The 27,861-nt window shown below is 43.1% G+C and overlaps 1 protein-coding gene and 1 long non-coding RNA gene across 3 annotated transcripts in view; one reads left to right on the plus strand and one right to left on the minus strand.

The window, feature by feature from the left end:
- The window catches only part of PDE7B (phosphodiesterase 7B), a 471,343-nt gene that overhangs the window by 311,201 nt on the left and 132,281 nt on the right, over positions 1–27,861 (minus strand). The window lies entirely within an intron of this gene.
- LOC114809104 lies at positions 7,093–10,130 on the plus strand. The gene is made up of 2 exons (XR_003756862.2): positions 7,093–7,196; positions 9,935–10,130. It is a non-coding gene; the product is annotated as an uncharacterized LOC114809104 (long non-coding RNA).

A 27,861-nucleotide genomic window follows, 5' to 3' on the forward strand; every position in this document is an offset into this window, starting at 1 on the left:
GGAGCTTGGGATCTCTCACAGCGGGGGCAGTGGAGGAGGATGAGGTCTACTCGTTTGACTTCTTTGTACGAACAGATTGAAAAGTCCTTGGAACTTTTTGGAACTTGGAAGCTATTTGGAACTTGGCTTTAAAATCCTGGTCAGGGACTAGTCTGAGCTTTCTAGCTTCTGCCAGATTCACATTTTGTATCAGGATTCAGGACAGGACGGCATCATGTCCAGCAACCAAGAGCTCCAAGATGGCAAACCTGTCTAGCATGACCTACTAAAGCTTCTTGGTTTTTGGGTACAATTGACCTCTGACCTCGGAAGAATCAAGTGTCCCGTTAACTCCAAGGTGATGATCCGGGGGCCAGATTTGAAACCCACGAGTAATTGCTGGAAGCAAAATTGCATGGTTATAACGTACAGTCTACAAGGGATGGATATATCCCAGTTACAGAAGTAGGGAGCAAAAGTCATTTGGTACAAGTTCATTGCCAAATTAATATTTTTATATGAAAAGAGCCCCATTGATTTACTGTGACCAGATCAGACATGACATCAGCTAAGGGATATGGCCTATTTCTATCTTTTCTGATGTGCTACTGACCAATAATTCTTAGACCTAAGCAGCAGGACCCAGCTCCCTGGAGCTCTGCCCTTTTAAGAAAACACAAAATGAAAAAAAGACCACTAGAGGAGAAATTAGCTACCCCTCACCTGGTTCATGGCTGGCTGTGCTGCCACCCCCCCAACTCAGGGAATATGGAGCAGGAGATGAGTTAATTATTTTAACTGCCAAAGCAGCGTGGAAGGAGAGTGGCCTGGGGATCATGAGCCTGGCAATCAGAAAAACCTGGGTTCTAATCCTGACTCTGCCCCTTGCCTGCTGTGTGACCTTGGGCAAATCACTTCACTTCTTTGTGCCTCATTTAGCTCATCTGTAAAATGGGGATTAAGATTATTCCTTGCCCCCTTGTCCCCTACCTCACCTCACTACTCTTCCTACAGTCTATACTTCACTCTGGTAACTGGATTATCTACGGAAACACGCTGGGCATGTCACCCCCCTCCTCAAAAATCTCCAGTGGTTGCCTATCGACCTTCACATGAAGCAAAAACTCCTCACTGTTGGCTTCAAAACTCTCCATCACCTTACCCTCTCCTACCTCACCTCCCTTCACTTCTTCTGCAGCCCAGCCCCCACACTCCACCCTTCTGCCGCTCACCTCCTCACTGTGCCTCATTCTTGCCTGTCCCACTGTCGACCCCTGGCCCACATCCTACCTCTGGCCTGATTAGACTGTAAGCCCGTCAATGGACAGGGATTGTCTCTATCTGTTGCCAAACTGTACGCTCCAAGCGCTTAGTACAGTGTTCTGCACATAGTAAGTGCTCAATAAATACTATTGAATGAATGGAATGCCCTCCCTCCTCACATCTGCCCAACTAGCTCTCTTCTCCCCTTCAAAGCCCAATTAAGAGCTCAACTTCTCCAGGCTTTCCCAGACTGAGCCGCCCCATTTCCTCAGCTCCTCCTCCCCTCCCCATTGCCCCTACTCTTTCCCTCTGCTCTATCCCCTTCCCCGCCCCACGGCACGTGTGTATATTTGTACATATTTATTATTCTATTTTTTATTAATAATGTGTATATCTCTATAATTATATCTATTTTGGTGCTATTGATGTGTGTCTACTTGTTTTGCTGACTGTATCCCCCTTCTAGACCGTGAACCCGTTGTTGGGTAGGGATTGTCTCTGTTGCCGAATTGTACTTTCCAAGCGCTTAGTAGAGTGCTCTGCACACAGTAATCGCTCAATAAAGCAGCGTGGCTCAGTGGAAAGAGCCTGGGCTTCGGAGTCAGAGGTCATGGGTTCGACTCCCAGCCCTGCCTCTTGTCAGCTGTGTGACTAGGGGCAAGTCACTCAACTTCTCTGTGCCTCAGTTACCTCATCTGTAAAATGGGGATTAACTGTGAGCCTCATGTGGGACCACCTGATTACCCTGTATCTACCCCAGCGCTTAGAACAGTGCTCTGCACATAGTAAGCGCTTAACAAATACCAACATTATTAATCAATACAGTTGAATGAATGAACAACCCAGGCCACACACTTCGCTCCTCTATTGCTAGCCTTCTCATTGCACCTCTATCTCATCTATCTCACCAACGACCCCTTGCCCATGCCCTGGCCTCTAGCCAGTAACAACCTCCCTCCTCAAATCTGATAGACAATTACTCTCCCCCTCTTCAAAGCCTTACTGAAGGCACATCTCCTCCGGGAGGCCTTCCCTGACTAAACTCCCCCTTTCCTCTTATCCCACTCTCTTCTGCATCACCCTGACTTGCTCACTTGATTCATCCCCCCTCACAGCCCCACAGCACTTATGTATATATCTGTAGTTTCTATTAATGTCTTTCTCACTACCCCTAGACTGTAAGTCCATTGTGGGCAGGGAATGTGTCTGTTTATTGTTGTATTGTACAATCTCAAACTCTTAGTACAGTGCTCTGCACACAATAAGCGCTCAATAAATATGACTGAATGAATTGTGAGCCCCATGTGAGACAGGGACTGTGTCCAACCTGATTATCTTGCATCTACCCCAGCACTTAGAAAAGTACCTGTCACACAGTAGCAGCTTAAAAAATACCGTTTCAAAAGCGCTGGAATGAATATAAAGAACTACAAAACCATTCATATTTCCACAAGTCACATGAGCCAGTGAAAGATATTGAAAAAGAACCCCCAGTTGATGCTCAGTGTTCTGCCATAGATTGACTGAGTGGATGTATCACAGAGGACCCAATCAGAACGCAACTATTATCTCAGCTTTCTTTTTTCAAAGCTTGAAAAGTTTAGGGAAATTAAAACACATAGAGCTCCATTGTTGTTGATGCTGTTAGTGATGATTAAAGTAGTGATAGGGATAATAATCATTTAATGAGTGCTTACTGTGCACAGAGCAGTATACTAAGTAAGCACTTGGGAGAGAGTACAATATAAGTAGGTAGGCATTTTCCCTGCCCACGATGAACTAATACTCTAGTTTAACACTAACAATGCACATATAGTGTCTTTCGACCTTACAGGATAGAAACATGGCCATCTTAAGAATAGAGTAGCTTTTAACATGTTCTGACCGTTAATGGAGAAAAGCCCTGGAGTTAATCAAAATTCCAAGGGGTTATAGGGAGAATGAAATGTTTAAACTGAAATGCAAATCAGTCCAATTGAGATAAAAATCTCAGGTTTTCCAAGTCCTGGTTAGAAACATGACATTGACTGCATGTTCATCCAAAGTGAGATGGTTTGTCCTTCTTCCCTGAAAATTTGGTAGAAACTTAAAAATACTTTGAGGTTCATGGTTATGGTCTTCTAGTCATTCTTTTCTTCAACTAAATAAACTGTGATTGTGAATCCTACTAATTCTTCTATTTTATCTCTCTGGGATCTCTACATTAGGTCTTGACACTCACTTTTGAAAGACCTTAATCTTCATGACCATATTGAGTGGGTTTTGTTCCAAGCATTCACCAAACGTGCATCAGTGCCAACAATTCGCTGAATGCTCCGGCCACAACTTTCATCCAGAAGGTTTATGAAATGCTTTGAGTGTGAACAATAAACTATGAGCCCTAGCCCACAATCCTAACTGTATCTAGCTTCTTCCATGATGAAAATAATAGATTCGGGATTCACATATAGGCATACATCAGAGAACAGCCTGATAAATTTACAGAATGTGCGAATGGTTCCGTGCAAATGCCAAATTTGGTTATTGCCTAATGTGATAGAGAAGCTATCAAAGCCCCGACCCCATTTTACGGTACCGTATATTTTGAAGTACAGTAATAGCAATATGAAAATTACACTAAGGAATTTTACTTGATTATGGGCTGTATCAGAATTACTGGGTTTGGAAGATAACTACTTTCCCGTATGAGTTGACAAAAATGTAAATTTTCAATAAGTAAATGTTTAGTGAAGTATCTCTATGGTTGGTCCTCATTTATCCAACTATTTTAAACAATTTTTTTAATTAGATAACCAGAAAATTAAAGCCAAACTATTTTTAAGTGTCCTAGATGGAAATGGCCAAAGAAATTTACTTTGAATTTGTAGAATTCCTGCACATGTTGGAATCCCATTTGCAGTAATTTAGCACCATTAACTATTCCATGTATGAAAAATACACTTTTGCTCTGCAAGAAATATTTCCTTTCTGGATATGAGTATTTTTAGTTTTAAATAACCTGATTCTCCAGGATGGGCTTCAAGAGCTCACCCTATGAACCCTAATTTGCACCCTTTATTCACCCCACCCTCAACCCCACAGCTCTTACGTACATACATGTAATTTATTTAATGTCTATCTCCCCATCTACACTGTAAGCTCCTTGTGGGCAGGGAATGTGTCTACCATCTCTGTTAAATCGTAATTTCCAAAGTATTTAGTACAGTGCTTTGCCCACAGTAAGAACTCCCTAAATAGGATTAATTGCTTGACTGAAGAGTGTTAGCTAAATTTACCCAAAAGCATACAGATTTGTTATTTTTTCATTCTCTTTGATCGAGCATTTCTTGAGTGCCTACACTGTGCACAGACCACTGTCCTAAGTACTTGGAAGAGTATGAGAGAATTAATAGACATGATCCCTGCCCTCAAGGAGCTTCCAATCTAGCAGGGGAGATAGGTGTTGGTGTGAAAAAATGCTTAGGTGGTGCAGAAGGGGCAATAGGAGCGATGTAAGATGAGAAGATTAGAAATTAATTGGGTAATCAATCAATGGTATTTTTTGAGCACTTACTGGGTGTGAAGCACTGTACTAAGCATATAATCTTACAGTCTACGATGGGAAACAGACACTAAAATACATTACAGAGAGGGGAAATAATAGAGTACCAGGATATGTACGTAAGGGCTGTAGGATTGGGGTGAGCATCAAAATGCTTCAGTGGAAGACCAACACCTCAAATTCAACATATCTAAAAACTCAACATCTCATTTTGTCTCCTAACTTTCTTAACTACGTTGATAACATCAAACACTCTGCCCTAGAATCCCAGGTCCTTGGCCTCATCCTGACTCATCACTGTTTTCAGCCCTTACATCCAGACACCTGCTAAAAGATAGATGATTCTTCCTCCATAACATTTCTCATATTTGCCTCTTCCTCTTTCCTCATATAGGTACACTTGATGTCCTCTGGTCATATTATAGTTAGACTCCTCCATCAGCCTCCTCATGGGTCTCCCTGCCTCCAGCCTCTCCCTTCTTCCATCTAGCATAGACTTCTTACCATACCAGAGCATGTAAGCATAAGTAGCATGTGCAGAGGACTGTACTAGGTGCTTGGGAGAGTACAATGCAACAGAGTTGGTAGACTTGTTACCTGCCCACAACAAGCTTACAGTTTAGATAGAGGGAGAGACAGGCATTAATATAATTTATAATATATAATTTATAGACACATACATAAATGCTGTGGGGTTGAAGGTGGGGCGCATTTCAAATACCCAAAGGTCACGGATCCAATTGCCTAGGTGACACCTCAGGGAGAGATAGCCAGGGGAAAGGGCTTAAATGGGGAAGATCTTAACCCTTCCACTCTGACCCCTCACATTATTCTTCCAACCTGGAAGTCACTATCACTCTCTCCATCTCCAAAACTCCCTTAAGTACAACTTTCCCATGAAGCCTTCCCTGATTTATTCACAACATCCCAGTCGTACTAGCCTTATACATGTGCATATATTTCTCTCTTCAGCATTAAAGTGCATACAGTTTACACATTTGTCTATATAGTCAGTTACTTGTTCAGCTGGTTTATTCTGAGGTGGTTGTCCTACCTTCTGCTTTATCATTATTCTTCTCCTACTTTCTCTACAAGTAACTTTTTCCTGTTTCTCCTTTCTCCACCCCAACAAACTCCAAGCTCCTTGAGGGCAGGGAACATGTGCCGTGCTAGTGGGGGACATTTTCAAGTGTTTCATATAGGATCTATAACTTATTAGATATTCAGTAAATGCCACCAATAGCTTGTCAATTGATAATCAAGCATGATAGCCCTATCCATAAGAGTTACCAGTTAGTATAATTTTCAAAAAGACGGACTCATTTCAGCATGGCTTGGTGGAAAAAACACAGACATGGGAGTCAGAGGTCATGGGTTCCAATCCTGGCTCCGCCTGTGTGACTTTGGGCAAGTCACTTAACTTCTCTGTACTTCAGTTACCTCATCTGTAAAATGGGGATTAAGACTGGGAGCCCCACGTGGGACAACCTGATCACTTTGTATTCCCATCCCAGTGCTTAGAACAGTGCTTGGCACATAGTAAGTGCTTAACAAATACCATCATTATTATTATTATCCTTTGTCATCTGACTTACTCTGCTGCGAGTTTTAAGGTAGAAAGATACAGCATAATGCAAGCAGTGTACTGAATAGGGAACATGAACTATCCATCTTTGGAAATTCTATACTACCATTTTTACTCCAAAATCTGGAGCTAGTGATATGATCCCAGAGCCTTAGTATGGGGCAAACATAAAATACCATTATCGCTACAGAGGATCTCATCTTCTGCCTTGTTCTGTCCTCTGCACCACCATTAAAGTGCACAACCGACACTCGAAGGCATCCGTCCAAGAAAATAAAACCCAAGACGATCTTAACCCTTCGGGCCTTGCTACACAGTGCTCTCTTGCTGTGACTGCATTGTAGGATGGAAAAGGAAAGGGGAGTAAGTCAATCAGTGGTTAGGTGGAAATAATTGGAAAGGCTTTATGTTCTGAAAAAGATCCATCTACATCTTTGGGTAGAACGCCATTTAGGAGTTGAAATGAGCCGGTACAGCCTGGCCTACATGCCCTCATTTCATTAGGTGATCCAGCTAAACCTCTGTTTACATTTCCCTGACCACTCCCACGTTCTTTCCTCCATCCCCTCAGCCACCCCCTACACAATGAATAGGGAACCCATACTGGCAGCCCCAGAGAAAGAGAGCCGGCTGTGGCAACGGCCACCGCAGCATTGTTTATCGGAACATCAAGTTCAGTAGCAATCCCACAGTGACGTCATTCCCGGCGGTCCTGGCCGATGAAGATTTCTGAGACGATTCCAAGGCAGTTTCAAAGCCGGTGGCGGACGCCCGGTTGAGAAACCAAGGACGGCTGCTCGTGATTATATCAAAGATGTTGTCCTACAGGTGACAGCCAGGCCTGGTTAGAAGCAGAAAGCCTCCCCCCTGTTTTGGGGGTTGGTCTGAGTGGGGGCGCGGGGAGGCCATTTGGTGGGCAAAGATGATTCCTTTACCAGTCAGCCTTCGTAAACATTGCTGGGATAATTGAGGCTTGCAGAAGGGGAGGGCTAGAGTCTGAGTTGGCGGGGGCGATCTGAGGAGGTTGGTTTCGGCCTAGGAATCGATCCAAGTACTGCAACTGAGGTTAGACACATGGCGTAGGGAGGAGAATATTATTCATTTTTTGTTTATATTAATGTCTGTCTCCCCCTCTAGACTGTAAGCTTGTCATGGGGAGGGAACCTATCCACTAAATCTATTGTATTGTACTCTCTCAAGCACTAATATAGTGCACTGCACATAGTAAGCGCACAGTAAATATCACTGACTGTCCTAATGGTACAGTCCTAATGGTAGTCCCTGGTAAAGGGCAGAGGTTTAATAAATTGAAGAGCTGGAGCTGGGGGAAGGAGACATTTGCTGCTGAGAGGGAGTCTTTGCTCTAAGGACCTAGAATTTAGGGCTCACGTGGAAAAGTATTTTGACAATAAGTTATTATTGTCTGGATGAAGAGGAGGCCTTGAGAGTCTAACCTGGGGAAATTTTTTTTGGTTCATTTATTATTACTCTCAAGGTGAAAAACTAAATGAAGCACCAAATCTGATTTTCCACCATGTGAGGGCACAGATTGTAAGAAAATTGTTGACAACCTACCTCACTAAGGGTCCTATTGTATTTGTTGTACTTTCCCAATCACTTAGTACAGTGATCTGCACATTAAGTACTCATTAAGTACAACTGAATGAATGAACGAATCCCTGTCTGTCCTATAGGCAAGGGGGGGTGTGGAGTCTCTAGGTCATGACTCTGTGCCTGATTGATGAGTTCTGGTGGGGGCTGGGCCTGTTACTATGTGCTGAGCGCTGTTCTAAGCCCTGGAATAGATATAAGTTAATCAAGCTGGACAAAGTCTCTGTCCCATAAGGGACTTACAGTCTACGTCAGAGTAAGAATACACACCGAATCCCCATTTTACAGATGAGGAAATTGAGGAATCTAGAAGTTTAGTGATTCAAGCATTTATCCTATTCTGCCTAGACTACTGCATGTGCCTCCTCGTTTGCTTCCTGACTTCCTGTCTTTCCATACTTGGTTATGCTGCACGGATCATTTTTCAACAGAATCATTCAGGCCATGAATCCCCACTCCTCAAGATCCTCCAATGGCTTTCCAGTCATTTATTCAACCGTGTTTATTAAACACTCACTGTGTGCAGAGCACTGTATTAAGCGCTTAAGAAAGTACACTACTCATTCATTAGTATTTATTGAGCACTTACTATGTGCAGAGCACTGTACTAAGTGCTTGGAATGTACAATTCAGCAACAGATAGAGACAATCCCTGCCCAGTGATGGGCTCACCATCTAAATGGGAGAGACAGACAGCAAAGCAAAAGAGAACAAAACAAAAACAAGACAACATCATCACGATAAATAGAATCAAGGAGATACACACCTTGTTAACAAAATAAATAGGGTAGTAAATACAAAATTTACAAATGAGCACAGTACTGAAGGGAGGGGAAGGGGGAAGAGCTGAGGGTGGGGTGGGTGGGGAGGGGACTGGGAGCAGAGGAAGGGGGGGCTCAGTCTGGGAAGGCCTCCTGGAGGTCTTACAACAAAACAACAATAAGCAATGACATTCCCTGCACCTAACAAGCTCACGGTACCATCCACCTCTGCATCAAACTCGTTACCAATGGATTTAAAGCAGTCAATCAGCTTGCCCCCTCACCTCATTCATCTCCTACCACGGCTCAGCCCAAACACTCCTCTCATGCCAGCTTATTTGCTGTGTTCCAATCTCATCTATCTCACCGCAAACCGCTTTCCCACATCCTCCTGCTTGCCTAGAACTTTCTCCCCCTCTATATATGCCGGACCACCACTCTCTTCACCTTCAAAGCTTTATTAAAGCTCCCTGATTGAGCCCTCTTTCCTCTGGCTTGCTCCCCCTTCGCATTGTCTAGGCATGTGGAACTGTCACATTCTATATTCATCTCCACAGCACTTAAATACATATCTATAAATTATATATTATAAATTACTTATTTATATTGTCTGTCTCCCCTTCTAGACTGTTAACTTGTTATGGGTAGGAAATGTGTCCACTAATTCTGTTGTATTGTACTCTCTCAAGCGTTTCATGCTGTGCTCTGCACACTGTAAACATTCAATACTACTGAATGATTGATTTGCCCAGAGCCATACAGCAGGTGACTGGGAGATCTGGGATGGAAACCCAGGTTTTCTGACTCCCAGGACTGAGTTCTTTTCACTAGGCCAACCTGCAACTCCAGCCTATGAGGAGTTGGCAAGCAACAGGTCTTCTGTCACCACCAAAACATACCAGCCAGACATAAGGACTTCCACTGGCAACCAATTTTAAAGCCAGAATGAGCTGGAAAATGCAAAGACTCTATCCTCTAGGGTGAACAGATGAAGATCAAAGCCACCAGTGTTAAGCAGCAATAGAACTCGACTACGCAAATCAGATTCTGTGGGGCCTTTTCAGGAAAACCATCACCAAACTAATCACTATCCTATAAAGTTTAAGGCAAGGGGAAGTAACGAGCAAATAGTCTGATGCATGACCATAGGGTCAAATGACTGATTTCACTTGGAAACTGTGTTATTCTCAACAGCAGCTTCTGTACTGCTGAATCTTAAACCTGGGATGGGACGGAGTGTAAACTGCTCTGACTGCAGAGGCCTGAATAGTCCAGCGAATTAAACAGCTGCACAGCTAACATCTGAAGGATCTGGATCCTAAGAGTACCTCCTGGAAGGTCCCTCATTAGTGAACAAGATGAATAAAGCTTCCATTATCCCTTGATCCTACCAAATTTTCCATTTGTGCTGAGAGAGTTCAGTAATGCTAGTAGAAAGTTTGGCTTTCACATAGGTTGGAATCAGAGGAGATGCATTTCTTTTGAGAAGATATTTGTCATGTCCTTTCACTCAACAATACACATATCTGCCCTGTAGAAATCTTTACACCTGCCTGACTAGATTAGGGGATTGTCTAGCTCAAGATCTCAATGTTTCTCATTTCAGTAGATCAGAGAGTAGTCTTGAGCACGTTTAAATCGATAGGATTTTTGCCTGAAAAAAGCTCTTATAAGACAATATTTTCAAGAGGACGGGAGCATATCTAACAAGACTCAGGTTAAAATACTGTAGCACTGTTCAGAGTTACAGAAACAATATTGCAGGGGAGAAAAATACTCAGTTCTATGCTTTAACCTAGATGTGGACATTTTCCTTGGATTTAGCCAGTCTTTTTCCTCTCCTCTGTGGGAAAATAAGATCCCATTCAGAGATAGTCACTCTAACCACTGGTCAGAAGGGGCAGACTGAGTCTCTTGAACTCACCACCCCAGTTCTGATAGCAGCCCTCACCTTCCACCCTCCTGCCCTGCCACCAAAGATTTAAAGTAGCCCAGCAGAATGGGAAAGCTTAGTGTGTTTGGGTAAAAGGGAGGGAAAGAGAGAGGCATGTAGAAAGTCCTATGGGTAGCTTTATATGGGCAGGGAACACGTCTACTAACTCTGTTATACTGTACCTTTCCAAGAACTTAGTACAGTGCTCTGCACACAGTAAGCATCAATAAATAGTATTGATTGATTGGGAGCTGCAAGTTGACCTGGATTCCCTCAGCCCTGGGCCCCCAGGGCTGGCTTTTCCTCCTAAAAGTCACTCCTAGGGTAGCTCATGGTTGGATATGGTTTATAAAATGCCTGTTTACAGTACAGCATGATCTTGGGTAGAAAAATTAACTTTTCAAATGGTTCCTCCCTTAAGGCATGCATGTATCATCACATGCCATTACATGTAGCAGTAACCTACCAGAAGATGCTCCTTTCCAAGAACATTAGCACTTTTAGAGGGAACTCAAAAATTGCTCTGAGCCCAGCACATTTTGGAATAATCAGGACTGTCCCCATTTAGTGTCTCTCGCTTTCCTGGAAATTAATTTGGGAGAGGACACGTTATTGTCCCAAATTTCAGTAGAATAAGCCTCTAACCCTCTGCAAGAGCTGGGGACTGAGGAATCAGGTTCCAGACAGATCCATTATTATAAAACCTACAGTCTGGCAACGTCACGTACCCATTCATTTTAGCCCTTTCAGTCGCACATACGCATATGGTACAGTGATCATCTGGAGTTTCTTCCATGAATTACTACAATATTCATGTATTAATGTAAAAAGAACCAAGTTGGAACACTGAGTTGGATAAAGGTACCAAATGTCAAAGCAAGTGAACTTGTGAAGCTTAAAGTTGGGTAACTTGAATGAGATTTGTAGTAACTTGGGATGGAAATGTTTATAGGTGACTCAGACCAGAATCATGAATGAAAATTTACCCTGTTTAAATGACCCAAGCGCTGGTATAGTAGTAATGATGATGATAACTAAGTGATATTTACTATATGAGGCAAGGACTATTTCAAGTGCTAGGGTAGCTACAAGATAATCAATCAGCAGTATTTATTGAGCCCTTACTGTGTGCAGAGCACTATGCTAAGCACTTGGGAGAGTGTACTACAACAGAGTTGGCAGACATGCTTCCCGTGCACAAGGAGCTCACAATCTAGAGGGACCTTGAGTTGGGCACAGGGAGAGTTCCTGTGCCACATGGGGCTCACATTCCAAAAAAGAGGAAGGAAGGTATTTAATTCCTATCTTACAGATGAGGATGAGGCACAGAGAAGTTGAATGAGTTGCCCAAATTCACACGGCAAAGTTGGAGCCAGAATTGGAACCCAGGTCTTGGTGTTTCTCTTGGATTTTCATCTCTTTAAGTTTTTGCCCAGCACTTGGAGACGAGTTCTGAAGGTTTGACCCACAAAAGGCAATTCTTATTAAATATGCCTGGGTCTATTACTTGATTAGTCTGGTAAAAATGGATGTGAGAAATTGCTATTTTAGTGTGAACACACACACACAGTTCTTTTGAAAGGAGCCGAAGACTGGGCAGTTCTGGCAGTACCTCTAACAAAACCCCCTGGAAAAACTTGAAGCAAACTATAATCACTTGTCAGAATATTGGGCGGATCCCTAACTTTGTCAGTAACAATCAGAATCAAGTAGCACTAACTCATCTCCAGCCCCCACTTCCTGGCCTTAGGGGCCCTCTACAGCCTGAGATCTGGCTCTGGGAAACTTCTTTTCAGGATAATCCCAGGCCCTGCTCCTCGGCTCCCTGGATTTTGCCATTTCTGGGAGTCAGGGTAAGGTTTCCAGGTTCCCCAATTTGAGTAAGACAATCTTGAGGTTCCAGGGTGTATCCCATCTCCCATTTTTAGGATTTGGGGACAAGTTTGTGTTCTGAAAAATAGGAGAAAATTGCATATGCATTTTGCTGATGGTAAGGTTCATAAGGAAAGAGGAGATATTGAGGGTGTGGTGGGGTGAAGAAAGGTCCAGGGTATCAGAGTCACCATCTGAGCTCAATAAAAACTGTTGATTGGTATCACTGAATATAGAATCCAATATGAAATTCTTTTAAGATAAGAGAGCTACATCTTAGCTCTGCAAAGGCCTACATTCTACTCTGATTTGGGTTATGATGTAGTGTTTTGGATGCAAATTGAGGGAACTCCAACCTTCAGAATGGATTGTTTCACAGATCACAGTACTAGTCCAAGTTTGGAATGGTCATTTGAGAATGATCCCTGCCCATGGTAGAGAAGAAAATTACATTTTGTTTTCACACCGACTTGCCTTTATTTTCTTCCTCCTGCTTCACCTCACCTCATCCATTCACCAAGTTGGATGCACTCTCAGTCTTAACTTTATAAAAGCAGTGTATCCTAGTAGAAAGAGCATGGGAGTAGGAGTCAGAGACCTGGGGTCCACCACTTGCCAGCTGGGTGCCCTCGAGCAAGTCACTTAAATTATCTGTGCCTCAGTTCCTTCATCTGCAAAATGAGATTCAATCCCTGTTCTCCTTTGTATTTAGTCTGTAAGCACATTATGGGCAGGAAAAATGACTGCTCATTCTGTTGTAATATACTCTAAGCACTTTTGTGCTCTGCACATAATAAGAGCTCAATATGATTGACTGATTACTTAGACTGAGCACCCCATGTGGATGAAATCTGATTATCTTGCTTCTACCCCAAAGCTTAGTAGAGTGCTTAGCACATAGTAAGCGCTTAGATATCATTATTATTTTGGTACTTATTATCTCTAGTCAATGCACAATCTCCAATCTCACCAAATCTGAAATTCCACTCAGATTACAGCTTCCTGACCTCCCTTCTCCCCCTGTTTCCCCAATCTGTCCTGTTTCTCCATAGGGACCTCTTTTGAGCCCCTGCAATTTTTCAAAGCCATCTTCCCCTACTTGGGTCTCGTCACCCAATCTTATTTCTCTGGACTTACACACACCACACCATTAACACCACCCTCTCCACTGTACTAAATTCCTTCAGTCCCCTACACCTCTGATCTCATAACAACAACCCCTCAGCCCCAGATCATCTCCACTGTATGCTTCCTCCGCTCTGGTGCACAAGCTGAGTAGCATTACGAGTGGCCTGGAATTCCCTCTCCCTTCATGTCTGACACTACCACTGTTTCCACCTTTAAAGCCCTACTAAAATCACATCTGCAAAAGACCTTCCCCAACTAAGCCCTCATTTCCCCACCCCTGTGACCCCCTATGCACCTAGATCTGTACCCCTTAAGCACTTGATATTCACCCCACCCTCAACCCCACAGTACTTGTGTACATATCCACTTTACACTCTGCCATTACCTCTATCTGTGATTTATTTTAATGTCTGTCTCCTGCTTTAGACTGTGAACTCCTTGTAGGCAGGAATCATATCTACCAATTCTACTGTACTATACTTTTCCAAGCACCTAGTGCAGTGCTCTGCACACAGTAAGCATTCAATAAATAGCACTGACTGATTTAAATTGTAAAGATAACAGGACCTGTAGGTGGTGAAGACTTCCAGGGACCAACAAATCCTGGCCAATTAACAACTCTCCAAGTCCCATGGCACGAATCTACAGAAACCACAACCGTGCCTATATTTCTTTTGAATAACTGCAGTTGTCGAATTTTAATAGATTACCTTGAATTTTCCTGCCATGGTGAATTACGCATGGGGATAGTTTTTGAATTAAATTAAAGTTCTCCAGCCCTTTTGTAAAGAAGGATTTTGTTCAATGAGATGCTTTATTGTACTACAACTCTTCTTTCAGCCAAGAGTGTTCTTTCTACTTCTTCCCTTCTGATATTAAAATTTTTTTTCCAGTGAAGAAAATACGCATGCGGAGAAGCTTTGTAGTTTAAACCTCAAACATAACTCAATTTTAACTCCTTCTAGCCCATGTCTAGGCTTGGATTGCCCTTTGGCCACCATCTGATAGATTTCTAAATACATATCTTTAAACTCTGCTGCTTCCCTTCCCTGTACTTTATTTTAGTGTATCTTCCCTGCTAGATTATAAACCCCTTTAAGAGCCAGGATTAATCAATGGTATTTATTGAGTGCTTACTGTGTGCAGAGCACTGTACTAATGGCATGATTGTGATTACTAGTTCTATTGTCACAGCATATCATTTATTCCTTCATCCACCCAAGAGTAAATTTTGAACCCCTACTAAGAAATAGCCAGAAAAGGATCTCATCCTCCAGGATTTCATCACCTAATTTGAGAGCCAAGACACACACACATGTACAACACATAGTAGACACAGAGCCCATTGATAGTGGTACAGAAACACTATCAACAGAAATCACGGGAGTGAGCTAGGCCTAATGGAAAGAATATGGAACTGGGATTCAGGAAATCTGAGTTCTAATCTTGCCCAAAATCATAAGGCAGGCAAGGGACAGAACCAAATTGCAACTCCTCTGTTCCTCAGTTTCTTCATAGTAAATTGGGGATAAAATACCCATTCTCCCTCAGACTGTGCACCACACATCTTGATCAGGGATTGTGTGCAATATGATGATCCATTTATTAAACAATGCATGCCAACATAGAATAATGATAATAGGCCTCACAGTCTAAAAAAGAGGGAGTATAGGTATTGAATCTTAATTTTACAGATGAGGAAACTGGGGCACAGAGAAGTGCTTATTAGATGACATTAGAACCCAGGTCCTCTGACTTCCAGGCCTGTGCTCTTACCACTAAGTCATGCTTCACATTTTAGAGACATAAAAGTGCTGGGGAGTTGGAATATTGGAACGGTGGGATTTTTCTGGGAAGGTTTCATGAAGAGATAGGATTTTTATGGATCTTTGGAAGAGGGGGTGGCAAATGACCTGGGGAAGACAGGAAAATGGTTTAGAGTTAGAGGAATCATGGGCAAAGGCTGGCACACAAGGCAATGGGGCTGGTGCTAAGAGAATGTGTAGGGGAGTTGGTAGAGATGTAATAGTAATAATAATAGTATTAAGGGAGGAAACTTGGTTAAAAAGATCCAGTAGCCGACACACTTAACACTGAAAAGTTTTTATTTGATATAAGAAGAAACTGGGAACCACTGTAGGCTTAGGAAGAGGGGAACAGTAGGATGAAGAGAAGATGGTTCTTAGGATAGTCAGTCAAACTTATTTATTGAACACTTACTGTGTGCAGAGCACTGTACTAAGCACTTGGGAGAGTACAGTATAACAGACACATTCCCTGCCCTCAATAAGCTTACGGTCTAGAAGACAAGCTTAAGGATAGATTGGAAGGAGTGAAGATGGTAGCAGAGAGACCAGGAAGGAGGTTGTTTCAATACTCCAAGCTCAAAGTAAATAGGACCTGGGATAGGGTGGGGACTGTGAAGGAAAAATGAAGTTTCATTAAAGGAAGAATTGGTGCCATATGTTGATTGATTCTACCATCCCATCAAAGGTGACTCCAATTTAAACAAATCAGAGAAAGAGAGCAGAGCAATGTCCTCTACAGGCCGGGGAACTGGAAAATTTAATAGTAGAGAGTTTAGACCAATTGAAGAGCCTGCGGGATAAGTCATTTAAATTTCCTATGCCTCAATTTCCATCTGCAGAATGGGATTTAATGCCTGTGAACCCCATGTGGGTCAGGGCCTCTGTCCAACCTGCTTAGCAGGTATCTACCTCAAAACTTAGTAAGTTATTTGGCTCATAAAAAGCACTTAATGCCACTTACTGTTATTACAAGGAAGGTGCCTTGACAGACAAAACCCCACATGGGTAGGGAATTTGAATCAAAGTAATGAATCAATCACATTTATTGAGTGTTTACTGTTTGCAGAGCACTGTCCTAAGTGCTTGGGAGAGTACAATAACACTGTTGTAATAACATCATTACTCACAATATGCTTTCAGTCTAGAGGAAAGTAAGGCATCAGGGAGAATATAGATCAAATCTGCTCTTTTCTTTGATCTTTATTTTTTTGCAGTCCTCTTGCATCTGAATTTCCCCCCTGTAAAAACTGGGTAATTCTCTATTCAGATGCTGGTATAAATAAGTTTGTATAATAATAAGTTGCATATAAAACAAGGTGGAGTCTTATTTGGTTGTGGCTGTTTAAGATGAGCTAAATAATAATAATTTTGGTATTTGTTAAGCGCTTACTATGTGCAGAGCACTGTTCTAAGCGCTGGGGTAGATACAGGGTAATCAAGTTGTCCCACATGAGGCTCACAGTCTTAATCCCCATTTTACAGATGAGGTAACTGAGGCATAGAGAAGTTAAATGACTTGCCCAAAGTCACACAGCTGACAAGTGGCAGAGCCGGAATTCAAACACAAGACCTCTGACTCCCAAGCCCATGCTCTTTCCACTGAGCCACACTGCTAGAGGTGGGGAAGAGTTCCTCAGTCAAAGACTGATCTCTGAGAAGGTGGGAGGGGCTGGCTCTCTGGGGACAGAAATTCTGGGGAATCCTTTGAGGACAGAAGGGCTGAGAAGGAAGGTCCATGCACTGGGATTTTATTCAGTCATTCATTCAATAGTATTTATTGAGCGCTTACTATGTGCAGAGCACTGTACTAAGCGCTTGGAATGTACAAATCACATCACCCCCAACCACATAAAAGGTTTCCTATAATACATCTCTCTGGTGTCTTGGTCATCTTTACCCAGCAGATCGCTAATTACATCAATGCTCCCCACTCTTCAAGAACAAGCAGTTGCCCCTTCACATCAGTTTTAAAGCACTCAATCCCTCCTATCCCACCTCACTGCTCTCCTACTACATCCCAGACCACACACTTCACTCCTCTAATGTCTACCTATTCACTGTACCTCAATCTCATCTATCTAGAAACTGACAACTTGCCCACATCCTGCCTCTGGCCTGGAACTCCCTCCTTCTTCAGATGACACATAATCACCTTCCCTACCTTCCAAGCCTACCGTGCCTGGCACATAGCAAGAGCTTAACAAATACCATATTTATCTCCAAGAGGTCTTCCCAGACTAGGCCCTCATTTCCTCTTCTCTAACATCCTTCTGCATCACCCCGCACTTGGATTTGCACCCTTCCTTCACCCCTCCCTCAGCCCCACAGCACTTATGTAAATATTCATAATTTATTTACATAATAATAATTGTGGTAGTTAATTGCTTTTTATGTGCTAGGTACTGTACTAAGCATTGTGGTGGATACAAGCCTATCAGGTTCGACAGCTCCCGCTCCACCCGGAATTTACAGTCTTAATCCCCATTTTACAGATGAGATGATAAACACAGAAAAGTAAAGTGACTTGTCCAAGGTCACACAGCAGACAAGTGGTGGAGCTGGGGTTAGAACCTAGTTCCTTCTGATTCCCAAGCCCATGTTTTCTAAACCACAGTAGTTCTCATTAGTGTCTGCTCCCTCTCTACACTGTATACTCATTGTGGGCAGGGAATGTGTCTACCAACTCTGTATACTCTACTCTCCCAAGTGCTTAGTATATTAGTACAGTGCTCTGCACACAGTAAATGCTCAATAAACACAAGTGAAAGATTGATACATTAATATATCCTTCTCCTCTTCAGGACAACCCTGATTCCTAACTGCAGGCTTATGGGAAGAGGGATAGGGAGCAGTGGAAGAATGATTTCCATCCTTGCCCCACCTGCCTGAGTAAAGAGATAATAATGATAATAAAAATAAGTGTGGTATTAGTTAAGATCTAAGTACCAGACAATGTAATAATGATAATAATAATAGTAATAATGATGGCATTTGTTAAGCACTTACTATGTGTCAGGCACTGTACTAAGTGCTGGGATGGATTCAAGCAAATTAGGTTGGACACAGTTCCTGTCCCACAGAGGGCTCACAGTCTTATTCCCCATTTTACTGCTGGGGGAACTGAGTCCCAGAGAAGTGAAGTGACTTGTCTAAAGTCACACAGCAGACAAGTAGCAGAGCCAGGATTAGAACACATGATCTGACTCCCAAGCCCACGCTCTATCCACTATGCCATGCTGCTTCCCTTGGGGTAGATATAAATTTGTCAAATTAGACACAGTCCCTCCCATCACACTAAATGGTACCCTTGTGCCTGGAAATACATTTTTTGGGCTTAAAAATCTGACTATTTTCACTGGGAGGAACAGAGCTTAGTGAGTTAATGGGCCCCTGTCAGTGGCAGGAATGAAGTGGGGAGCAGCTGGGGAGTGCCTAAGAAAATATGGTTTTCCATTGTGTCAGTTTACAAAGTAAAGACTGTAAGCTCCTTGTGGTCAGAGTTTACTAACTCTGTTCTATTGTACGCTCCTAAGCACTTAGTACGATGTTCTGCACACATTAAGCTCTCAATCAAAATGTTTAAGGATAATTTCCACCCTTGACTACACGAGGCACAATTTGCCTCAGATGGGCTGAGTCACAGCAGAGTCCAAAGTTTCAGTGCTCTTACCTCCCGTCTTGGGAATCCAGCAGGAGCTGCTCAAACTGGGGGAGACCAGCAGGGCACAGTAGACCTGGCTTCCTTCGACTGCTTTTGGAATACAGACTCACTCCTCCACTCGTAGCCCACCGGGTGAGGATGTGCTGTGTGATTAGGCCTGAGCAGACAGTTACTAATGCAAGGCACCTGGGCCAACTGGATGGATCAAAGATTGGGCAAGGCACGTAACTCCCTCCTCCCCGTGTCCCTCCCCCTTCCCTCACCTCCCCAAGCTCTTCTTGTCTACTTCTCCCATCGCTTCCACAATAAGGAAACCCAGTGAAAAAGGAAAATGCAATATACATCACATGAAGGGCAAAATTTGTTTAATCCTCAGTGCATGGGCGGAAGGTGCTAACATATGCACTGAATTAATATGCGTCATCTTTTCTTAGACAATAAGTTCCATAAGAGCAGAAACAGTGGCTTGTGGGGTGGAGGGACATTTCCGGCATCTGACACAGGACAGTAAATGAGAACCTTCAGAATATATCTGAAGATGAATAAAGAATGACGGGGATTTTTCAGAGGCCAGGGGTGCCCAAATTTGCCCAGAGCAGGTACATTCCTGAAAGATAATTTTTCTATTGAAAATTCTGCTTTTTTGCCTGAATATTCACAAAGCAAACTTAATGAGGGCAGGATCTGTGCCATGCATATCTGGTGCACCAAGCTTCCTGTGGAAGCCCTGATGTCAGCTCTGGTCAACAGCCTTTCGGCCCTTTCCTCATCCAGTCTGAAGGCCTAACTCTACTGTCACCCTAGGGAAGGGCTCAGAGCAAACCACAGAGTTTAAGCAGGCTGGCGATGAAACCAAGGGGATAGTACAGGGATTCCAGCCACCCCAGGCACTACTGCCCTATCCACACAAGGGTGCCATCTTCCTGCAAAAAATCCTTCCCTGCACACCAGCTCAAGCTTATGGTTTAGACTCTTGGATGGCTCAATTTTGGCAGGACAGACTCTTGTTTACTTCCTCATCCTACGTGAGATGACTCGTTGGCTGTAAAGATACATTCTGATTCTGTGAAAAATTTCCAACTTCCGTGCGGTTGGCTCCATGGAGACACAGCCAACCCATCGGTGTGGCAGAATCAGTAATGGATTTTCAGACTTCCACCCAACCTTGTCAACTGCTGATGGTCAAACCCAAAGCCCCAGGCAGCTTCACATGCACAGGTTTGGTAAAGAAATTTTTAGTGCTCTGGACAAACAGTAGGAGGCCAAGTACAAATGATCCTGTCTGTTCTCTCATCCTCTCGTTTCAGTTTCATGTTATTTCTAGCCTGTCATTCTGGTCTTTAACTCAGCCAATGGGCAGAGTGTCGAGGCAGGCAAATGGAAAGGGCTTTTATTTCTAATTCTTAAACCTCCTATTATTCCTTTTTATGTCTTAAAGCAGAGGGAAACAAATTCAGGGGCAAGTGAAGTACTTGCAGGTCAGTAAGGACTCTTCTGTCACTGATCTGTTGTTCTCCGGGCAGCACAGCAAAATGAGGACTGCGGACACTATGCTCACAAGTGAGCATTCCACATTCCAGCTGCTTATCACACAATCAGCCCATTCTATAAACAAAGAGGCCTGAGATTCATCCTGAAATTTGCATAGAGCCATCAGCGTCATCCTAGCCCACTCCCCAACCCCCATGCACCCACACACTGAAAGAGAAACACATTAAGATGGCTGGACAGACCCATCGACTGACCCAGAGAGAAAGGGAGAGAGACATGGAGAGATGGAGCAAGAGAGAGAGAGAGAGAGTCAGTCAATCAGTCAGTCGTATTTATTGAGTTCCTACTGGACCCAATCTGATCTCAGGCAGAACATAGTGGATCTGGCTGGGTCATTCTCAAGTTTGCTGACAGTTTGTTTCTGTTACATTTACGAAAACTATAACAATCCTCCCCAAGGGAAATATAAAGGAGCTTGGGAAAGCTAAGAGTGAGACTGGCCAAAATCATTCTCAAATTCAAATAACTCTGGGGAGGGTCTTAATAATAAATATCATGGAATAAGTGATTAATAACAGTTTAGATAAGCAAATGGAGGGGATTTTTGACTACAGCTTTTTCCAATTGCTGATTTTGCTTCTCCCACCACTACCCCACTCCCCAGCTAAATTTATTTTACCCTTTTGGAAACCAGAATCCACTGATGCCAGAGGACTCCGGGCTCTTGTACAGACAGTGATGCAAATGCTTAATAAATCTGCATGGCTGCTCAACAAGAGTCAGGCCCCCACTGTTCTTGCCAGTGACATTCAGTGACATTAGTTCTTTCAGCTGGTATTGCTCTGGCATTCTCATGCCCCAGGATAATGCTGCAGGTTCTTGGAGGTGGAACTTCTCTGTTTCTTAAATGCATGATTCTCAGTAAAACCCCAAAAGCAGAAAACAAGTCCACTCCTATTATGGGTGGCGTCCTTTGGAAAGGTTGTTTGAGGTGCAATTCCTAGAACAGAGTATGTGCATACCTAATTGCTCTTCTTTAGGAAAGATGTAATAGAACTGATGGGCAGCAGTGTGGCTGAGTGGGTAGAGCACGGGCCTGAGAGTCAGAAGGACCTCAGTTCTAATTCCGGCTCCACCACACGTCTGCTGTGTGACCTTGGGCACGCCACTTCATTTCTCTGTGTCTCAGTTGCCTCAACTGTAAAATGAAGATTTAAAGTGTGACGCCCTTGGGAGACAGGGACTGTACCCAACCTGATTAACATGTATCTACCCCAGTGCTTAGAACAGTGCTTGGAACAGTGAGGTCCCAGGTCTCAGTGGAAAGAGCCCGGACTTGGGAGTCCGAGGTCATGGGTTCGAATGCCGCTTCTGCCACTTGTCAGCTGTGTGACTGTGGGCAAGTCATTTCACTTCTCTGGGCCTCATTTACCTCATCTGTAAAATGGGGATGAAGACTGTGAGCCTCACGTGGGACAACCTGATGACCCTGTGTCTATCCCAGCGCTTAGAACAGTGCTCTGCACATAGTAAGCGCTTAAATAACATTATTATAAAGTAAGTGCTTAAAAAATACCATTATCGTCGTTATTATTACGTTGAGAAAGTAAAGTAGCCATGTAACTTAGAGAAGTAGCGTGGCTCAGTGGAAAGAGTCTGGGCTTGGGAGCCAGACGTCATGGGTTCTAATCTCGGCTCCGCCACTTGTCAGCCGTGTGACTTCACTTCACTTCACTGGGCCTAAATTACCTCATCTAGAAAATGGGGATTAAGACCGTGAGCCCCGTGTGGAACAACCTGATTACCGTGTACTCTCCCAGCACTTAGAACAGAGCTTGGCATATAGTTAGGGCTTAACAAATGTCATCATTATTATTTATTTATTTACTATTATGTAAACCTAAGACAACTGGGTGAACGAGGAGCTTCTTTATGAAGACAGACTGAAAGGATTAGAACTCTTCAGCAAAGAAGGATGAAGGCTGAGAGGGGACCTGATTGGAGTGTAGGAATAATGAAGGGTGGGGACAGAGTAAACTCAGACTGTTATTCACCAAATCCCACTCACCAGAATGAGGTGGTACTCACTGAAGCTTGAAGGTGGTAGCTTCACAACAAAAGGAGACACTTCATGGATGAGGCCAATACTGAGTTAATAGGGGGATTGTTAATAAGAGGAAAAAGCTGGGCTTTTAGAAGTCCTGAAAACAGTTAAAATAAGTGCGTGCATAATGGATCTATGATGAATAATAAGAGGGAAACATTGAAATGGTCCAGGAGTAACCATGAGGCTAGATGTCAAGGAAGACAGCCATCACATTGTTTCTCCCAGAAATTTTTGTTATCACCATCAGCAATGGATTATTGGGCTGGCTGGATCATTAGTCTAAGTAACTATGATATTTCTTTTGTGCTGGTGACCCTCAAAAATATAATTTCTTGCCCTTTCTCTGGGTTATTGGTGATAATGTATTTAATGAGCCTTGAGCTTTTCCCAAATGCCTCTTACTTAATAATATACTCAAGGAAAAGTGACTTTCAGTTTTATATTCCCTCATCACCAAATGTAACACCTTTATTTCTCATTCAGTCGGATTCTATTCTTTCTTTGAAGAATATCACAACAAAGCTGCAATAAAATAGTTAAGATGATTTTCCTTTTATTTCTGAGACTTGTAAGGGCAGAAGCAAAGGAAAAATCAAAGATGTCAAATTAACATATGAAAGTAATATGTGTCTGTGTTTGTGTACACAAGACTATGGCTCTAGGCAATCCTAAATGTCTGAATTTAAACACCCTACAAAGTATGGGGGAAATCAACCTCTTTGTTGTATACATTGTATGCTCCTAACCACTTTGACATCTCAGTATATTGCTGGAGATAGGGAAGGGTAGAAATTATTTGGCCTATTTCAAAGATACAAAAAATGTTGTTCAGAGAGGTTTTAAATGACTTGTTCAAGATTATAGCAAGAGAGACAAAAGGAGAATATACTTCCCAATATACTTCCTACTCATCCTTATTATATTTGCATTTCTTCTATGGAAAAGGTATATGAGGGTGAAAATACGGAGGACTGATGTTTGGATATTAAATATCCTGCTCTTACCACAAAAATCGTGCATTGGCTCCCCGCTGCCCTTTCCATTAGTCAGTCAATGATAATCTCTGAAAGCTCACTGCATTCAGAATCCTGTACTAGGCACTTTGGGGAGTTACAAAGAGAGAAGCAATGTGGCTCAGTGGAAAGAGCCTGGGCTTCGGAGTCAGAGGTCATGGGTTCAACTCCCGGCTCTGCCACTTGTCAGCTGTGTGACTGTGGGCAAGTCACTTAACTTCTCTGTGCCTCAGTTACCTCATCTGTAAAATGGGGATTAACTGTGAGCCTCACGTGGGATGTCCTGATTTCCCTGTATCTCCCCCAGCGCTTAGAACAGTGCTCTGTACATAGTAAGCACTTAACAATTACCGACATTATTAAAATATTTTGTTTATAATCTAATGGAGGAATTCATCATCGAAGCCTTTATAATCTAATGGGGGAAGGAAGACAAACACCAGTACATTCACATAAAAACAAGTGTGAAGAAACGTTTAAAACAAATAAACAGCCAATTATGCTTTTCAACAGAAAACGTTAAATGTGTGCATATACACACCCACACTATATATGTTAGAGCATTCTTTCCTTTAGGAGGCAAGAAGGTCACGGTGTGGGAATCGCTGAAATGACTGGAACCTGGTGCCATTTATCTGAAAAGTCTCTATGAAGGGGCTGAACCTCGAGCAGAGTTTGAAGAGGGAAAGGAGACATGAGTGAGGAGGGTACAGCTAATAGCTGGATATTGTGCAGTTCCTGTAGAGGTAGCAAGAAGACTTCTCCTGGGAATGTGTTGGGGTAAACCTCAGTGGAAAGAGCACGGGCTTTGGAGTCAGAGGTCATGAGTTCAAATCCCAGCTCTGCCACTTGTCAGCAGTGTGACTGTGGGCAAGTCACTTAACTTCTCTGGGCCTCAGTTACCTCATCTGTAAAATGGGGATTAAGACTATGAGCCCCATGTGGGACAACCTGATTCCCCTATGTCTACCCCAGCGCTTAGAACAGTGCTCTGCACATAGTAAGCGCTTAACAAATACCAACATTATTATTATTATTATTATTATTCTGGGAGGATAGGAAGGGAATGAATCCTCACCATGAGGCCATAACAGTCTCATATGAGGCAAGGAAGGTTCTCCCTAAGGGAGAGACAGGACGAAAGAGATTCTAAAGAAGGCAATTCTTGCCTTGTTTGCAGGATAAAAATCACCTTCTGTGTGCACAGAACTGTATCAGTCAATCAAACAATGGTAATTATTGAATGCTTACATTTGCTTGCATCCAGGTAGAGATGTCTACCCCTCCTCAAATCCACCAAACTAGCACACTTCGCCCCTTCAAAGCCCTACTGAAAGCTCCCCTCCTCCAGGAGGCCTTTCCAGAATAAGGCCCCCTTTTCCTCTGCTCCCTTTCCCCTTCCCATCAACCCGACTTGCTCCCGCCTCACACACCCCCCTACCCCACAGCATGTGTGAATATATGTATATATTTATAGTTATAATTGTATTTATTTTTATTAATGATGTGTATATATTTATAATTATATTTATAATGATGTTACTGATGCCTGTTTACTTGTTTTGATTTCTATCTCCCCCTTCTAGACTGTGAGTCCGTTGTGGGCAGGGATTGCCTGTACTGGTTGCTGAATTGTATTTCCCAAGCACTTAGTACAGTGCTCTGCACACAAAAAGAGCTCAGTAAATATGACTGAATTAATGAATGAATGAATGTCATGAAGGCAGGAGGAAATGAGAGGCTGCAGGTAAGGAGAAAGATCAGGGCTGGTGATGTGGATATGGGAATCATCTGCAAAGTAATGGTAGTTGAAGCCATGGGAGAGAATGAGTTCTCCATGGGAAAGGCTAACGATGGAGAATAGAAGGGGATCTAGAACTGACCCTTCGAGACCCCCACTGTCAGAGGATGGGAGGCAGAGGAGAAGCCAGAAAATGAAACTGAGAGGCACTGTACTAAGCACTTGAGAAATAAATCAATGTAGCACTTACTGTGTGCAGAGCACTGTACTAAGTAGTTGGAAGAGTACAACACAACAGATGTCATAGACACATTCCCTGTCCACATCAAGCTTACAGTGTAGCAGGGGTGAAACACATTAATATAAATAATTTAAAGATATGTACGTAAGTGCTGTGGGGCTGAGGGTGGGATGAATACTAAATGCCCAAAGCATACAGATCCAAGTGCATAGACGACACAGAAGGGAGTATTGTATTCTCCCAAGCACTTAATACGGTGCTCTGTGTGTAAGCATTCAATAAAAACATTTGATTAATTGACTGATAGAGAGGGAGTTGGGGGAAAAGAGGTTTAATTAGGAAGGCCTCTTGGAGGAGATAATGAGGCTCTGAAGAAAGGGAGAATAGTGGTCTGGCATATAAGGAGTTGGTTGGGGGGGAGATCCAGGCCAGAGGGAAGACATGGTGAAGGGGTAGACAGTGAGTAGATGAGATCGAGGCACAGTGAGCAAACTGGTGTTAGAGTGAAGTGTGAGGGCTGTGGTCAGTGAGGTGAGGTAGGAGGGGGCAAGGTGATCCAAAGCTCTAAAGCTGATGATGCGGAGTTTCTGTTTGATGTGGAGGTGGATGGTCAAAGACTGGAGGTTCTTGAGGAGTGAGGAGATGTGAACTGAATGTTTTTTTAGAAAAATGATTTGCTAATCAGACTGAAGTGAGGACTGGACCAGGGAGAGACAGGAGGCCGGAAGATCAGCGACGAGGCAGATGCTATAGTCAAGTCAGGAAAGGATGAGGCCTTGTACCATCGCAGTAGCAGTTTGGATGGAGAGGGAAGAGTGGATTTTAGCCATATTGTGAAGGTTAAACAGACAGGATTTGTTGACAGAATGAATAGGTGGGCTGTACAAAAGAGATGAGTTTAGGACGTCAAGGTTATGGGTTTGTGAGGTAGGGAGGATAATGGTATTGTCTACAGTGATGGGAAAGACAGCAGAAGGATGGGGTTTGGATGGGAAGATGAGGAGCTCTCTTTTGGATATGTTTAGCTTGAGGTATCAGCAGGGCATCCGGGTAGAGATTTGCTGAAATTTCCGAATGACAGAATTGGTACAACTCATCCCTGTCCACAAGGAGTTTACGGTCCATAAGACGGAGTTGATGATTACATGACCTCAGAGGGTAGGTGTTGGGCCTTTGAATATATAGGGTTTAGCCTAATGCCAGGTGCACGTGAGAGCATCACAATACTATGTTATGGAAGGGCCACCCTGCTTCTGAACATAGCCAGCAACCTCCATCCAGGGAGACAGAAATGCTGGAAGCAAAACCTCAGTTTCAACCAGAATGAGTCTTTACCACCTCTAGTCACAATTTTCTATTTACATATTCAGTGCCCAGCATATTTGGGAGTGACGACCTTGAGTACTGAGACAACAGCAAAATGGTATTTTATACTGACCAGAGTAACAATAATATTAATAATTGTGGTAGAGGTTAAATTTTTACTATGTGCCAGGTACTGTTCTAACTCTGGGGTAGATACAGGATAATCAGGTTGGCCACAGTCCCCGTTCCACACAGGGCTCTCAGTCTTAATCAGTGTGGCGCAGTAGATAGAGCACGGGCTTGGAAGTCAGAAGGTCATGGGGTCTAATCCAGGCTCTGCCACTTGCCTGCTATGTGACCTTGGGTAAGTCACTTCGCTTTTCTGTGCCTCAGTTACATCATTCTGTAAAATGGGAATTAATAATGTGAGCCCCACATGGGAAAGTGACTGTGTCCCATCCAATTTGCTTGTACCTACCCCAGCACTTAGTACAGTGCCTGGCACATAGTAAGTGCATAACAAATTCCATAATAATTGTTTTATTATCATTGTTATTAATAATAATCCTCATTTTACAGAGGAGGGGACTGAAGTGCTGAGTTCATTCATAACCGAGGTAATCACTAATTCATTCAATCATATTTATTGAGCACTTACTGTATGCAGAGCACTCTACTGCTTGGAAAGTACAATTCGGGTAACAGATAGAGACAAACCCTACCCAACAACGGGCTCCCAGTTAGAAGGGGAACACAGACAACAAAACGAAACAAGTAATCAGGCATCAATACCATCAAAATAGATAAATAAAACCATAGAT

This window comes from Ornithorhynchus anatinus, chromosome 2 (assembly GCF_004115215.2).
Source record: "Ornithorhynchus anatinus isolate Pmale09 chromosome 2, mOrnAna1.pri.v4, whole genome shotgun sequence".
In the NCBI taxonomy this organism is placed as follows: domain Eukaryota; kingdom Metazoa; phylum Chordata; class Mammalia; order Monotremata; family Ornithorhynchidae; genus Ornithorhynchus; species Ornithorhynchus anatinus.